The 16312-nt window shown below is 33.6% G+C and overlaps 1 protein-coding gene across 1 annotated transcript in view; it reads left to right on the forward strand.

The window, feature by feature from the left end:
* Positions 1–3301: 3301 nt before the first annotated feature.
* The window catches only part of Ldsdh1 (Lipid droplet subset dehydrogenase 1), a 219110-nt gene continuing 206099 nt past the window's right edge, over positions 3302–16312 (forward strand). Inside the window, exon 1 of the mRNA XM_069846613.1 lies at positions 3302–3462. The gene's annotated coding sequence lies outside the window, so the exon portion shown is untranslated. The remainder of the gene's footprint in view (positions 3463–16312) is intronic.

Below are 16312 nucleotides of genomic sequence, written 5' to 3' on the forward strand. Positions count from 1 at the left end.
TTCAAATTAGTGTCACTCTGAAAATATTGAGATTATGAGACATGCTTATATGACACTTTGGGCTCAGATTGTCTTCGGAAATAAGTTCCGTAAGTGGCGGTAAATCCTCGTGAATCACCCTGTATATATGAATATCAAATATAATACAGTACAGTAACGGTGGCGAAAATATAATCGTGCGCCGAGCCACTGTGTAACCTGCAACGTGCATAGCACCTATGGAGGGAGGCGGACACCCGAAGGGGAAGTTAAGCAACTGTCTGACTTAGTAACGGATTTTCATTTTCCTTACGTCAAGCACTTAAATATAATTGTGTACAATACAAGGCTACAAACTAATGTTTAGTACGTGTAACGAAGAAAGAAATGAACAATAAATGAACAATATCACAACCTAAAATTAACTGTCTTCAGAATGTCTCTGCGATAAAGTTTCAAAATCAGGATCGTAGTTGATCACGAAGGTATTTGTCTGTCAGTCGTGATGTAAATTTCGTTTTTACTATTTTAATTGTTGGAAAAAAAATTTTCACAAACGTAAGTTGTAGCGAACATGCCTTCAACAAAGCAAGCGAAAGAACGAAGCTTCGGATATTTATTTTTGGCAAAGATTTGAAAGTTCAACATTTGTCAAGTCCTTACATCTAACTTTCATTTGACATCACATTGTAAATCTGTGAGTTCAAATTGAAGAGCTAAGCGCATTATTCGTACATCTGGTGAAAAAGGATCGATGTACAGAGATGATGATGATGATGATGATGATGATGATGATGATGATGACAACAACAATAACACTTAACCTTTTAATGTTTCATCAGTAACATGTAGTATAATGCCGTTTTATGTTATACAACCGTTTTCCTCGTAATAGCTACTTGTGAACAAATCATACATTTAATATTCTCATCATATTGACAGCAAAAAAAAGCGTCCTCCCATCCTACTTGGAACTTTCGTACATGGTTTCAAGAGAGACATATGACACTCGCAGGTCAGAGACAAATACAAATGGAACGGAGTTTGACTCCAGTGAGTGAGAGGTGGGGGTTGGCGGATGTTAGAAGCAAGCGAAATGCACAGCTATCACTGCGAGCCACAATGTCTCGCGAGTCACGTTCTCGCCAAGGCTGCACTACAGTGTTAAAGAAAACACTTATTGTATTTAATTACCACGTTTCAGGCAATGATTGGGATTTCCTTAAATATCTGTCAATTTTTTCTTTCCCTTTGATTTTTAGTTGGTTGTTTTACGAAGCTTTATCAACTAATGTGTTTAAGTAACGTCTGAATGAGATGATGGTGATTATGCCAGCGAAATGAGTCCAGGGTTCAGCGCCGAAAGTTACGGAACATTTTTGCTCTTAATGGGTTGAGGGAAAACCCCAGAAAAAACCTCCACCAGGTAAAGGCTGGTTCACAATAAACCGGGAACGAGAACCAGAATGAAAACGAGACGCAGAGGACGTGAATATGAAAATTTTTGATTCACAATAAACCGAGAACGTAGACGACTATGCATATCGATATGCATGTCAATAACGATATGTAAAGTCGATATTACGCATTCCGATGTTATTTGTGTATAATTGACCAATGGCGTTCTGTCATGAGTACAAGGCAGCCAACATAAACACAGGTTAACCAACTTCGAAATTTCAACTGAAACATTTCATTAGCTACGGTACTATAAATATGGCCATGCATCTTTATTATTACAACCTATTTTAAGTCTACCATAACGTAAAATAATTAGAGAAGAAACATTTGTAATAGAACAAAAATGAACACAACAGTAGTTACTGAATTGAAGCATGAATATGTAATGTGTAATGCAACCAACACAGTAACAAAATATGATTCACTTACGATCGGTGTTCAAAGATGCAGCTATTGAAAGCCACGTATTCTCCTTCATTTCCTCATCTTTATACGAGGCGCGCCGCTTATCATAAACATGAGGATTTTCCTCAACACTCAATATTAGAATCTCATCAAATAAAACTTGCTTCATGATGCACAGCACAGAACAAAATAATGCATAGGTTATGTCACGGTCTTCTTGCTACAAAATATACGACGACAAAATAGCTTTTGTGCGAGATCGTGCGTATTTGCTTGTTTTCCGCACAGAACCAATACGCGGTAAATGTGAAATACCACATTCAATATTCCCAACGTAACACACATAACAATTTCCCTCTTCTTACCGCTTAAGCGCGACATTCATTTTACAGCTTTAGGCTTTTAACATATTATTTTTAGAGACGTTTAACATAAAAAATAATTATAAATTGGAAACTTACCACTGCAATTGCACCTAAATTGCAATGTTAATTATTGTTTTTAAATATTTGCAAAAATTAAGTAAAGTCTACTACTTCACGGAACTTATTGCATTCCTGATACAAGTAACATTAAGGAAGCCGTGAAAAAATCAACAAGATTCCAGATGCCGATGTTATTACTGCAATATGTTATATAAATAATATTGTTAAAATATTAAAATGAAAAATAAATCATTACACAACCTTACCGTTTGTTTTAAGTTCGCATTTATAGACTGGGGGGGGGGGGAAGACAGACGTATATCACGGCCTGCTGGAGTATAGTAAACACGGAAAACATTTTATAGCAAGAATGTTGAAGAAAGATATTTTGGTTTTCCGAAGTTGTCGTCATTAAACAGAAACCAAGATGGAGATTTCATTACAAACTAATTAGAAATTCGTCTTTCAGGTATGTAATAAACGATCCTCGCACAAAATAATGTACGATACACGAGCGGTATGTTTGTTTTCATGTTCTCGGAAATTAAAAAGAGCCCAACTACGTTTCGCTTTTTCAATCTTTTCCTCGACCATGAAAACGTCAACATACCGCTCTTGTAACGTATATTACTATTAGATGGCAATAGAATGAATCTAGTGGGCTGTGATCGGAAACGTGAACGCCAAAGTTGAAACTTGGCCAACTCTCCGTTCCCGATTCCGGCAAGCTTTTCGTTAATTGTGAATGCTCACATTTAAATGTATACATTTTAACAATTTTACCGTTTTCGTTTTCGTTCCGATTCTCGTTTCCGGTTTATTGTGAACCAGCCTTAACTTGTCCCAACCAGGATTTGAACCTGGGGCCGCTAGTTCACGGTCAGACGTGCTAACCGTTACTCCACAGCTGTGTGCCCTTATATTTTCCTTCCCTCTTATTTCTTCGCTTTTCCCTCATTTCTCTCTTCCTAGTCGCACTCTATCTGCTGTCAACAATGCAGATGAACACGCGATAGTTCTGCGAGTTGGCTTAGCTGCCGCGACCCCTCAAGGCTGATCTCCCCCCTCGTCGGCAGTCGTCGAGAGCAGAGCGGAGCGGTGGCCTCGTGATGATGCACAGTCAGCTGTGAGAGTGCCGCGGAGTGTGTTGTGTAGTTCAGTGCCGTGCAGGAGCTGCCATCTGTCACCACAGGTATGCCTGCGCTCAAAACATCCGAATGGCGCCCTCGTCTCCACTGCACTGCTTTGTACTGCATAAGCTTTTGTATAGTCTGTGGAATTTCCCTGTTTTGGGGATATTTCGACTTATTTTTTTTAAGAAAGGATGTTTTCACATAATGTTTTATAGGGAAATTTCGAGCTCTTTTTTCGAAGACAAGGGAAAAGGATTGTTTTTAAATATCATACACTTGTTTTTCACGGATATTTCGACTCACTTTTTGAAGAAAAGAGAAGAGGGATTTTTTTTTAGATAAAACCTGTTTTTCCTGAATATTTCAACTTATTTTCCGAAAAAAAGAAAAGTCATTTTTAAAAAATAATACTTGTTTTTCGGGGATATTTCGACTTTTTTTTTTAAGAGAAAAGGAATATTTTTTTAAATATAATACTTGTTTTACGGGGATATTTTGACTTGTTTCTTAAAAAACAGGAAAAGTGATTTTTTTAACAATACTTGTTTTATAGGAAACTTTCGGTTTCTTTTTGAAGAAATGGGAAAAGGGATTTTTTTAAGATAATGCTTGTTTTGGAGGGAAAACTTCTACTTCGTTTTTTAAGAAAAGAAAAAGGGATATTTTAAAGATAATACTTGTTTTTCCAGGATATTTCGGTTTCTTTTTTTAAGAGAAGCAAAAAAGATATTTTCAAAGATAAAACTTATTCTTATTCGGGGATGTTCAGACCTTTAAAAAAAAAAAAAAAAAAACTTGCTTTTCGGGGAAATTTCTACTTCTTTTTCATGAAAAGGGAAAAGGGATTTTTTTAAAGATAATATTTGTTTTCGGGGAAATTTGACTTCTTTTTTAAGAAAAGGAAAAAGGGATTTTTTTTAACTAATACTTGTTTTTCGGAGGTATTCCGACTTCTTTTTTCAAGAAAAGAGATTGCTTTAATGATAGTACTTGTTTTTTTTTTTTTTCGGAAATACTTCAATTTGCTTTATGAACAAAATGGAAAAGGGTTTCTTTGAAGATAATACTTGTTTTTCGGGAGTATTTCGACTTTTTTTTAGAAAAAGGAAAAATAACTTTTTAAAAGATAATGCTCATTTCTCTGGGAAATTTTGACTTTTTTAAGAAAAGGAAAAGTGATTTTTTTAAGATAATACTTGTTTGTAGGGGATATATGAACTTCTTTTTTGAAGGAAAGAGAAAATGACTTTTTTTAAAGATTGTAACATTTGTTTTTTTTTTGGGGGGGGGGGATATTTCGACCTTTTTTTTTAAGAAAAGGAACTTATTAAAATTAAGTAACACTTTTTTTTCGGGAAAATTTCAACGTTTTTTTAAGAAAAGGAAAGGATAATTTTTTTAATATATTACTTGTTTCTTGGGGATATTTCGACTTATTTTTTTAAGAAAAGAGAAAAGGGATTTTTTATTATAATATTCCCAATTTTAAATGACCATTGTATTAAAAAATCCTTGTTGGTTGGTTGGTTGCGTGTAAACAATATACTCTGTTTATTTGAAATTTTCTTTCGATCCAAGCCACTTCGAACGCACATTCTGTTACGTATGTAGTGGTGTAGTGTGCAGTTTCTATTATTGTCTTATGTTGTTCTTATTGGGTTATTTTACGACGCTGTATCAACATCTAGATTATTTAGCGTCTGAATGAAATGAAGGTGATAATGCCGGTGAAATGAGTCCCGGGGTCCTGCACCGAAAGTTACCCAGCACTTCCTCGTATTGGGTTGAGGGAAAACCCCGGAAAAAACCTCGAACCCGGGCCACCTGGTTTCGCGGCCGGACGCGCTGACCGTTACTCCACAGGTGTGGACAATTGTCTTATGTCTCAAACCATATTATGAAGAAGTAGGAAGAAGGATTTTACTGACAAATTAATTTTCTAGGTTAGTCTTAATGTTGACAAAAAAGATATCCAATAAATACTAATAGATCTGCTCAGTGAATTTATTTTAAACAAATTTGTAATGTCTATGCATGTGTATCGTAAAATATTTAGCCTACTGATTTCAAATTACGTATTTTCATTTTCTGTTTAATGAGAAAAGTTTTGCAAATTTTCTGAAACATTTGAAAGATTGTTTTAGCAAAGCCATAATTTTTTGTAATACTCCGAAATAATATTTCTTGATAATAGTAATTTGGGGAAAAATTGTGAAAAAGAAGGAAATTTTTGTGAAGGAGGGGGAAAATTTTCCAAAAGGTCTTACCATAACTGATGTCATCAATGATAAATATATCAGCGTAATTATTGAACATTCTATTTCGCCACACACCACATAAAAGATTGACGTCTGATTTGCGTTGCATTATTTCATGATGAAATGAAACTGACAGATGGTATAACTTCACAAATACACATATATTTGAAAAAAAAAATGAATAAGTGAGTTTTCCTAAGGTTTAGTATAAGTGACAGGTTAGGTTTGATTTGTTCAAGCTTTTGGTATGCCTTGCATTAGTACGCTTTTTGGTAGATAGATGTACGAATAGATTTACCCTGGACCGAAAAAGGGAGTGCTATCCGCGCAATGCAACTGGGCTACGTGATGATTTCTTGTAAAAATTCCAGAAAAATTAATTGGTGGCGTATATAAGAAACGAAGATACATATGTGGAACGTGTTGAAAGGGTTTATAGATTTCGCAGTGATCACATCGGTTTTCTATAGTTACTAGTGGCTTGTGCAGCAAATACTGCTGCAAACTAAGTTCGTTAGACGTTCAAATAAAAATTTTTCAGATTTATTTTCAATGAAGAATACTTGTCTTTTTGATAGTTATTTACTTCCATAATAATGAAACATACTCCCTCTGAATGCATTTTTTTAGGCCAAATACTTTTTCTTGAACCTATCCAACTTCAGTTTTTGAGTTTCAACGCGAAAACGCAAGTATCAATGTCAGGACGATAGCAGTAGCTATTTCAGGTCATTGTGGATTGTAGGCAAAAGTTAAAAAAAATGTCAGGTTTGCTAAGCTCTCGAACAATAGCATTTTCGTATAGCTGCTGCATGTAGAACTTGAAATGTAGAGCGTAAAATCATTTTATCCTACTAAGAGATCTTGCTGAAATGATCTGGAGACTACAAAATTTTCTAGGCCTCTTATTTTATCAGTAAGTAATACCTTTTGATCTTTCCTTAGGAACTGTAATTTTTGCGCTCTCTCGAGCCAATACTGAAGACAATGACACATATCAATATCTACACTACACCGCCATTAAGTATATGAAAAAGACCCAACCCCACTGGGTTAATAAGTATAAAAATATTTGATTTTTAATAACAATATTATTATCTTACTTAAGTTTTGTGGTTATATATAGCAGCCACTCAGTAAATTATAGAAATGAAGATCTAAATTAAGATATTCTCCACATTTACTTACATAACCACGAAACGTTTCACTTTCATGTCATCAATATAGCATCAATATTATGTACAATTAATGAAAAAATAGATGCATCATGATATTAACTATAATAATATTTAATTTCTAATAGTAATAATGTCATCAAACCACCTCAAGTTTCGTAGATTTGAATATCCAATACACAGCTGTACTCAGAAAATTATACACTGCAGAATCAGTTTTTAATAACAAATTGAATTGAGCTCTGAATATGTCGGCAATCCTGCAGGTCATGGCCTTCGTGTAATAGCCTATTGTTTATTGTAGTGTGTGTTCTGTTCTGAAATTCGATCAAGTCGGCCTGATTGAATAAAATTAGTTCTCAAAACTGACAACAGATGGATTTTGGAAAATAGGAAAATTATGTAGGAAAATTGACATTTCACTGAAAACTACTACTTTTCCGAAAAACTTTGGATGCCAGGCATGAAAATGAGGGGTCACTCATTAAAATCCGTTCAGCCGTTTTCCCGTAATTTCCATTACCAGTTCAAATTATATATATAGATATTATGTACAATTAATGAAAAATAGACGTATCATGATATTAACTATAATAATATTTAATTTATAATGGCAATAATGTCATCAAACCACCTCAAGTTTCGTAGATTTGAATATCCAATACACAGCTGTACTCAGAAACTTATACACTGCAGAATCAGTTTTTAATAACAAATTGAATTGAGTTCTAAATATGCGGGCAATCCTGCAGGTCATGGCCTTCGTGTAATAGCCTATTGTTTATTGTAGCGTGTGTTTTGTTCTGAAATTCGATCAAGTCGGCCGTGATTGAATAAAATTAGTTCTCAAAACTGACAACAGATGGATTTTGGAAAATAGGAAAATTATGTAGGAAAATTGACATTTCACTGAAAACTACTACTTTTCCGAAAAACTTTGGATGCCAGGCATGAAAATGAGGGGTCACTCATTAAAATCCGTTCAGCCGTTTTCCCGTAATTTCCATTACCAGTTCAAATTATATATATAGATATTATGTACAATTAATGAAAAATAGACGTATCATGATATTAACTATAATAATATTTAATTTATAATGGCAATAATGTCATCAAACCACCTCAAGTTTCGTAGATTTGAATATCCAATACACAGCTGTACTCAGAAAATTATACACTGCAGAATCAGTTTTTAATAACAAATTGAATTGAGTTCTAAATATGCGGGCAATCCTGCAGGTCATGGCCTTCGTGTAATAGCCTATTGTTTATTGTAGTGTGTGTTTTGTTCTGAAATTCGATCAAGTCGGCCGTGATTGAATAAAATTAGTTCTCAAAACTGACAACAGATGGATTTTGGAAAATAGGAAAATTATGTAGGAAAATTGACATTTCACTGAAAACTACTACTTTTCCGAAAAACTTTGGATGCCAGGCATGAAAATGAGGGGTCACTCATTAAAATCCGTTCAGCCGTTTTCCCGTAATTTCCATTACCAGTTCAAATTATATATATAGATATTATGTACAATTAATGAAAAATGGACGTATCATGATATTAACTATAATAATATTTAATTTATAATGGCAATAATGTCATCAAACCACCTCAAGTTTCGTAGATTTGAATATCCAATACACAGCTGTACTCAGAAACTTATACACTGCAGAATCAGTTTTTAATAACAAATTGAATTGAGTTCTAAATATGCGGGCAATCCTGCAGGTCATGGCCTTCGTGTAATAGCCTATTGTTTATTGTAGTGTGTGTTTTGTTCTGAAATTCGATCAAGTCGGCCGTGATTGAATAAAATTAGTTCTCAAAACTGACAACAGATGGATTTTGGAAAATAGGAAAATTATGTAGGAAAATTGACATTTCACTGAAAACTACTACTTTTCCGAAAAACTTTGGATGCCAGGCATGAAAATGAGGGGTCACTCATTAAAATCCGTTCAGCCGTTTTCCCGTAATTTCCATTACCAGTTCAAATTATATATATAGATATTATGTACAATTAATGAAAAATAGACGTATCATGATATTAACTATAATAATATTTAATTTATAATGGCAATAATGTCATCAAACCACCTCAAGTTTCGTAGATTTGAATATCCAATACACAGCTGTACTCAGAAAATTATACACTGCAGAATCAGTTTTTAATAACAAATTGAATTGAGTTCTAAATATGCGGGCAATCCTGCAGGTCATGGCCTTCGTGTAATAGCCTATTGTTTATTGTAGTGTGTGTTTTGTTCTGAAATTCGATCAAGTCGGCCGTGATTGAATAAAATTAGTTCTCAAAACTGACAACAGATGGATTTTGGAAAATAGGAAAATTATGTAGGAAAATTGACATTTCACTGAAAACTACTACTTTTCCGAAAAACTTTGGATGCCAGGCATGAAAATGAGGGGTCACTCATTAAAATCCGTTCAGCCGTTTTCCCGTAATTTCCATTACCAGTTCAAATTATATATATAGATATTATGTACAATTAATGAAAAATGGACGTATCATGATATTAACTATAATAATATTTAATTTATAATGGCAATAATGTCATCAAACCACCTCAAGTTTCGTAGATTTGTATATCCAATACACAGCTGTACTCAGAAACTTATACACTGCAGAATCAGTTTTTAATAACAAATTGAATTGAGTTCTAAATATGCGGGCAATCCTGCAGGTCATGGCCTTCGTGTAATAGCCTATTGTTTATTGTAGTGTGTGTTTTGTTCTGAAATTCGATCAAGTCGGCCGTGATTGAATAAAATTAGTTCTCAAAACTGACAACAGATGGATTTTGGAAAATAGGAAAATTATGTAGGAAAATTGACATTTCACTGAAAACTACTACTTTTCCGAAAAACTTTGGATGCCAGGCATGAAAATGAGGGGTCACTCATTAAAATCCGTTCAGCCGTTTTCCCGTAATTTCCATTACCAGTTCAAATTATATATATAGATATTATGTACAATTAATGAAAAATAGACGTATCATGATATTAACTATAATAATATTTAATTTATAATGGCAATAATGTCATCAAACCACCTCAAGTTTCGTAGATTTGAATATCCAATACACAGCTGTACTCAGAAAATTATACACTGCAGAATCAGTTTTTAATAACAAATTGAATTGAGTTCTAAATATGCGGGCAATCCTGCAGGTCATGGCCTTCGTGTAATAGCCTATTGTTTATTGTAGTGTGTGTTTTGTTCTGAAATTCGATCAAGTCGGCCGTGATTGAATAAAATTAGTTCTCAAAACTGACAACAGATGGATTTTGGAAAATAGGAAAATTATGTAGGAAAATTGACATTTCACTGAAAACTACTACTTTTCCGAAAAACTTTGGATGCCAGGCATGAAAATGAGGGGTCACTCATTAAAATCCGTTCAGCCGTTTTCCCGTAATTTCCATTACCAGTTCAAATATATATATAGATTTTCAATATGAATAGGTTATTTCGAAAACGTTAACATGTACAGTTCTGCGCAAACTACTTCAATAGCATTACATCAGTCAAACTAAAAGTCAGTTTATTATTCATTTCTATTAGTGAAATATGTGCCATATCTTATTAGTTTTAAAGAATAAAGACCACTCTCGTTGAAAACGTAACATGTGCTAAAATGTCACATGTTACATTTTCGAAATAACCGAGTCTATTGTTAAAGTAGGCCTGTTTTTTTTTTCCTCTCATGTATGGTGCGTAGCGGGATCGAAAATTCACCAGTGTGGCTAACAAAGATCGTACAATAGGTAGGCCCTACTCCTGATATAAAAAACATCCGCCTTCCTGCGTAGTGTAGAAATGATGGTGGTACCACTGGATCATGTGATTATTGCCTGACTAGCCGTACCCGTGCGCTCCGCTGCACCCGTTAGAAATAAATATAAAGTAATTACATAATTAAAATAGGACGTTTGATCCAGGGAACATTCGTGTTTGATAGAAGGATAAATCGTTTAATATGTTACTTAATTTAAATTGCATCCAAATAATTAAAATGCGATCATTTTGGTCCAGAGACACTCATTTGGTGCAATGACAATTCCTTTAACATGTTTCTTAATTTTTATTATATGCAACCATTGCTTAATGAAGATTGACATCATTTAGATTTAATGTGTATATTTTATTTTACTTGTTATAGGTTTCCATTGAATTATAGCAATAACTTCATTTTAACCCTTGTTTTCTACGTATTCAGTAAATGGCGCTTGGCCCACTATGGTTCTGAACCCTTCAAATAACTTAAATTATATTATATAATATTGTATATTATATTATATTATATTATATTATATTATATTATATTATATTATATTATATTATATTATATTATATTATATTACATTACATTACATTACATTACATTATATTATATTATATTATATTATATTATATTATATTATATTATATTATATTATATTATATTATATTATATTACATTATATCAGAAGTTACTGTAATAACATTATAGCATTATGTCCATCTAGAGAAACTACACTTTCCAATGGTGAAATAATTAATTATACAAATCGGTTAATTTAGCTTCCGATATTACTTCATACAAACACAGAAACATTCTCTGTAGGCTATCTTTCATAGCTTTCGATTGTTGCTGTCCAAGGCCCCTTATAGACGAAGTCATTTGTTTTTCAATTCATTACACGGCCTTAGATGGCAGTTATTTTAATTTTAAAACTCATTTATCTCATTAAATATCAGTCCTATCAAAATTTTGCAAGGAATAAAACTTATCGCAAATTATTGTTAAAGAAACTTTTGTTATGTAACATTTTTCACAAAAATCAATAATAAGCGAGATATTTCGATTTATTTAATTCAGGCCCCCTTATAACTCCCCTTTTAAATAATGTATTTTGAATGCCATATAGCCTAAAATCTAAGTTACAACGAACTGAATTTATACTCCAAGTTTCATCGAAATCCGTTCAGCCATTATCGCGTAAAAAGGTAAAAACATACAGACAGACAGATATACAAACAAAAATAAAAAAAAGCGATTTTCGGTTTCAGGGTGGTTAATTATATATGTTAGGACCAATTATTTTTGGAAAATCGAAAATTACCAGAAAAATTTCCACTACAGATTTATTATTAGTATAGATGAGTGTTGGGGAAATGATCAGTCGGGTATTTATAAGAAACGAAGTTACTTGGGGCGCGTTACATGGTTTTAGAGTATAGTTTTCTTTGTGATCACACCGTGTCTCTAAAGTGATATACTACAATTATGAAGTTACTTTAATTATATCTATTTATGAATTTTTTATTTATTTGTTTATTTATTTATTTATTTATTTATTTATCAAGATGTAAGAATACTGGGTTTGTAGTGAAAGTCCCGCTCTTGGGCAGAAAACTATGAATTAATGAATGTTTATTGATTTATTTATTTATATATATACAGGGACATCATTTTATTTTTACTAACATTTTTAATATTAACTTGCCTATACCTCTGGATCAACGCCTTTTGCTACTCCCTTCCACGACTGGAGTTCGATGATACTGGCGTAATACACAAATAAATCACTTTACTAGGTATAGGAGGGAAGAAAAGTAGTTCATCCATTTACGTAAACTAGGAAATATTGCGCTTTTGAATTTGATCATTTTCATTAGGTCTTTGTTTAATCAAAATACAGTACAGTATTAACAATAAGTGTTTTTACTCGCGAACTGAGCTGTCCATGTGGACGTATTCATTTTGCAGCGTTTATTAGAGTGTCTATAGCACATTAGCGTACAATATAGAGAATGAAGTTAAATTGAAAAATAATCATAATATGGATATTTAAACACATTTTTTAAAATGGTGGCCGTTCATTTCCATACAGGCTTCAGTTCTAATGTGCATATTATCGCACTATAGACTATTGTACCTAATTCCAATTACCAGGTTCGTACTTTGTACTAGTAACTCATGTTGAAATAATTCTGTACCTACTCTATAAAAGAGACCTTAAGTACTGTAAATTCAATCTTCACTTCTGTCCGATCCGAAAAGATAAAATTACTCAGACATGCTATCTACCGTCCGTCCAAGTGGTTACGTCGCAGCGTTGTAGAAAGGGAGGAAATCACGTGACAGTTGATTACTTAAGGAGGCCCTTTTATTTAAGTTATTTTAAATAGTAGTATAATATTACGTAGATGTCCAATTCCTAACAGCAATTAATGTTCTCAGAAAAGAGCTAAGACAGCCCAGGCACTAGCTAGCGAATAAAAGCTGGTGGGGGAAACAGGGATACGACGTAGGCAAACGGACGACAGTACCTGTGCGAAAATGATTCAATACTGAAAGCTCTTTCGTCACTGGAAAACGCGAACATATTTTTGGAACGTACTGTTTACTATGACCGTAAGGTTACTATGACTGTATATGCTGTCTTGGATCTGTGTGGAGGACGGTTGAACTTCATTAGTAGAAGGGGTGGGAGTGAAGTACAGTCAAAAACTCAGGTACAATAAAAATTGAAGTAAAAATAAAATGATGTCCCTGTATATATTTATTTATTTATCTGTATATATATATATATATATATATATATATATATATATATATATATATATATAATTTTAAAAAGCTTGTGAAGGTGTTTTTATAGTCTAATACCGGCATAAACGATAATTAATTATTTACTTTACTCGTAATCTTTGGAAAATATTCTCAATATCGAAACCGCAACAATTCGAAATATTAACCACTGTCTCCTTGAATTTCAATATCGTTAGTGTGAATGAAAATATCATGCGTATTTTAATGACCAATACGCATGACTAAAATCGCCCATATCTGTGACATTTTTGTAAAACTAAACTTCATTGCATAAGGGATAGCGCCATGCTTTAAGCAAGGTCACCTTCTACTTAACTGAATTGTAATTGTAAATTGCATTAAGAAAGGGGAAGACAAAAAGTAAAAGAAAAGATGGCCTCTTAGTTTTAGCTACAGTTGACGGGTTTGCATGTTTAGATTACGTGATTATTCGAAACAATTGACGTCAACATTAATAAACGAAATAGAGTCGGCCTTGGAATGTGTATCCTTTAAGTAGCACGATCTATTCTACGTTTGACTACATTCTAAATTTGCCAAGGGCATGGACTCTTGTCATTTGTCAACTGTTTTTATGCATCTGTCATTTGTTAACTGCTTCTACACATTCTAATTGCCCGAATTAAAAATAGCTGATATTGTGACGCTGGAAAAAATCTATTTCGATATTTTAAAATACTTTTGTAGACTTTGTAGAGGTTTTTCCATGGATGCATCATCTCCCGAAGTGGTGACATTCCATGGCTTTCGCGTTCACTCGATTTAAGAGCTCTAGATTTTTCTTATAGCAGTATTTGAAGCAAAGGATGCTCTGTCAGAGAATACATGATATCAGAGAGTTGAAGGTTTGGCTTGAAATTGAATACCTTGCTCAGGAGTTATGTGTTCGTGACTTGATAAGTTTCCAGAAGCTACTTCAACAGCGCATTGCAATTGGAAGAGGTCAACTGAAGGATTCGGTTTTTAAAAAATAACTTCAATTGTTTAATAAACAAAACCATAAAATATAAATTAGCTATTAAGTTGTTTAACTAAATATTTTATTCATTCCATAAAAATATATCACGTATTAAAAATAATTAGTTGAAAATACATCATTTCTTACATCAAGCCAGCTATGGTATCTCCCAAAACAAGACTAAACTATTTAGATTGCAATCCTTCAAACATTTTCCAGATGATGATGATAATGATGAATACGATGGAGTGAAGCAACCAGATACTTTGTTTTTCCAGGATTTACTTCCAAACTTATCTCCTTACTTGCTTCCCTTGTGTTCCTAATCGTTTGTGGATTTTCTCCTAAAATATTCACGTCATCTACATAGACAGACAGCTGATGTAACCCGTTCAATTCCAAACCCTCTGTGTTATCCTGGACTTTCCTAATGGCATATTCTAGAGCTAAGTTAAAAAGTAAAGGTGATAGTGCATCTCCCTGCTTTAGCCAACAGTGAATTGGAAAAGCATCAGACAGAAACTGGTCTATACGAATTCTGCTGTACGTTTCACTGAGACACATTTAAATTAATCGTAATAGTTTCTTGGGAATACCAAATTCAAAACAATATTATATAAAACTTCTCGCTTAACCGAGTCATATGACTTTTTTTAAATGTACAACTGATGTACTGTGTCCTTATACTCCCACTTTTCCTCCAATATCTGTCGAATAAAATAATGTGATCAATAGTCGATCTATTACGTCTAAAACCACACTGATGATCCCCAATAATTTCACCTACATATAGAGTTAATCTTCTCAAAAGAATATTGGACAAAATTTTTTATGATGTCAACAAAAGTGATATTCCTCGAAAGTTACTACAGTTAGTCTTGTCCCCCTTCTTAAAGACAGGTACGATTATGGACTCCTTCCATTGTTCTAGTACAATTTCCTTTTCCCAAATAGCAAGTACAAGTTTATAAATTTCGCTAGATAATGCGCTTACACCCTCTTGTATTAATTCTGCTGGAATTTTATCGATACCTGGAGACTTGTACTTTTTCAGATTTTCTATCGCAATTTCGAATTCAGAAAGTGTTGGTTCAGGTATAAATGACTCAGCAGCTTGCATTTGAATATCGTCCCGATGGCCTATGTACATTTAATAGTTGCCCAAAATAGTTCTTCATATGTTCAGGATGGAATGAGATTCTGCAAGCAAGTCACCATTCTCATCCTTCATCGCATTTACCCTTGCCGGATATCCGTTCTTAAATTCCTTTATACCCTTATATAAATCTGTGTTTGAGAATAAGATTCTTAGGAAAATATTTGGGGCTAAGAGGGATGAAGTTACAGGAGGAGGGAGAAAGTTACACAACGCAGAACTGCACACATTGTATTCTTCACCTGACATAATTAGGAACATTAAATCCAGAGATGGACAGGGCATGTAGCACGTGTGGGCGAATCTAGAAATGCATATAGAGTGTTAGTTGGGAGGCCGGAGGGAAAAATACCTTTGGGGAGGCTGAAACGTAGATGGCAGGATAATATTAAAATGGATTTGAGGGAGGTGGGATATGATGATAGAGACTGGATTAATCTTGCACAGGATAGGGACCAATGGCGGGCTTATTTGATGGCGGCAATGAACGTGCGGGTTCCTTAAAAGCTATTTATGAGTAAGTAAGTAAGTAAGTAAATAAGTAAGTATTCAATAGCAGAATAGACTTTTATACTTGATTAGTAAAATGACGTTGCTGGTAGGCCTATATATAGACCTAATGAAATATACCTCTGAAACTCTTTTCCTTTGTCCTGAGAACATGAATTATAATTTTGTTAGCTAACCTTTATTCCAGAGGGTTCTTCAATAAAATTATGGTCGTTTATCTCCACGGAAGCAAGTCAC

The sequence above is a fragment of the Periplaneta americana genome, chromosome 2, assembly GCF_040183065.1.
Source record: "Periplaneta americana isolate PAMFEO1 chromosome 2, P.americana_PAMFEO1_priV1, whole genome shotgun sequence".
Lineage (NCBI taxonomy): Eukaryota > Metazoa > Arthropoda > Insecta > Blattodea > Blattidae > Periplaneta > Periplaneta americana.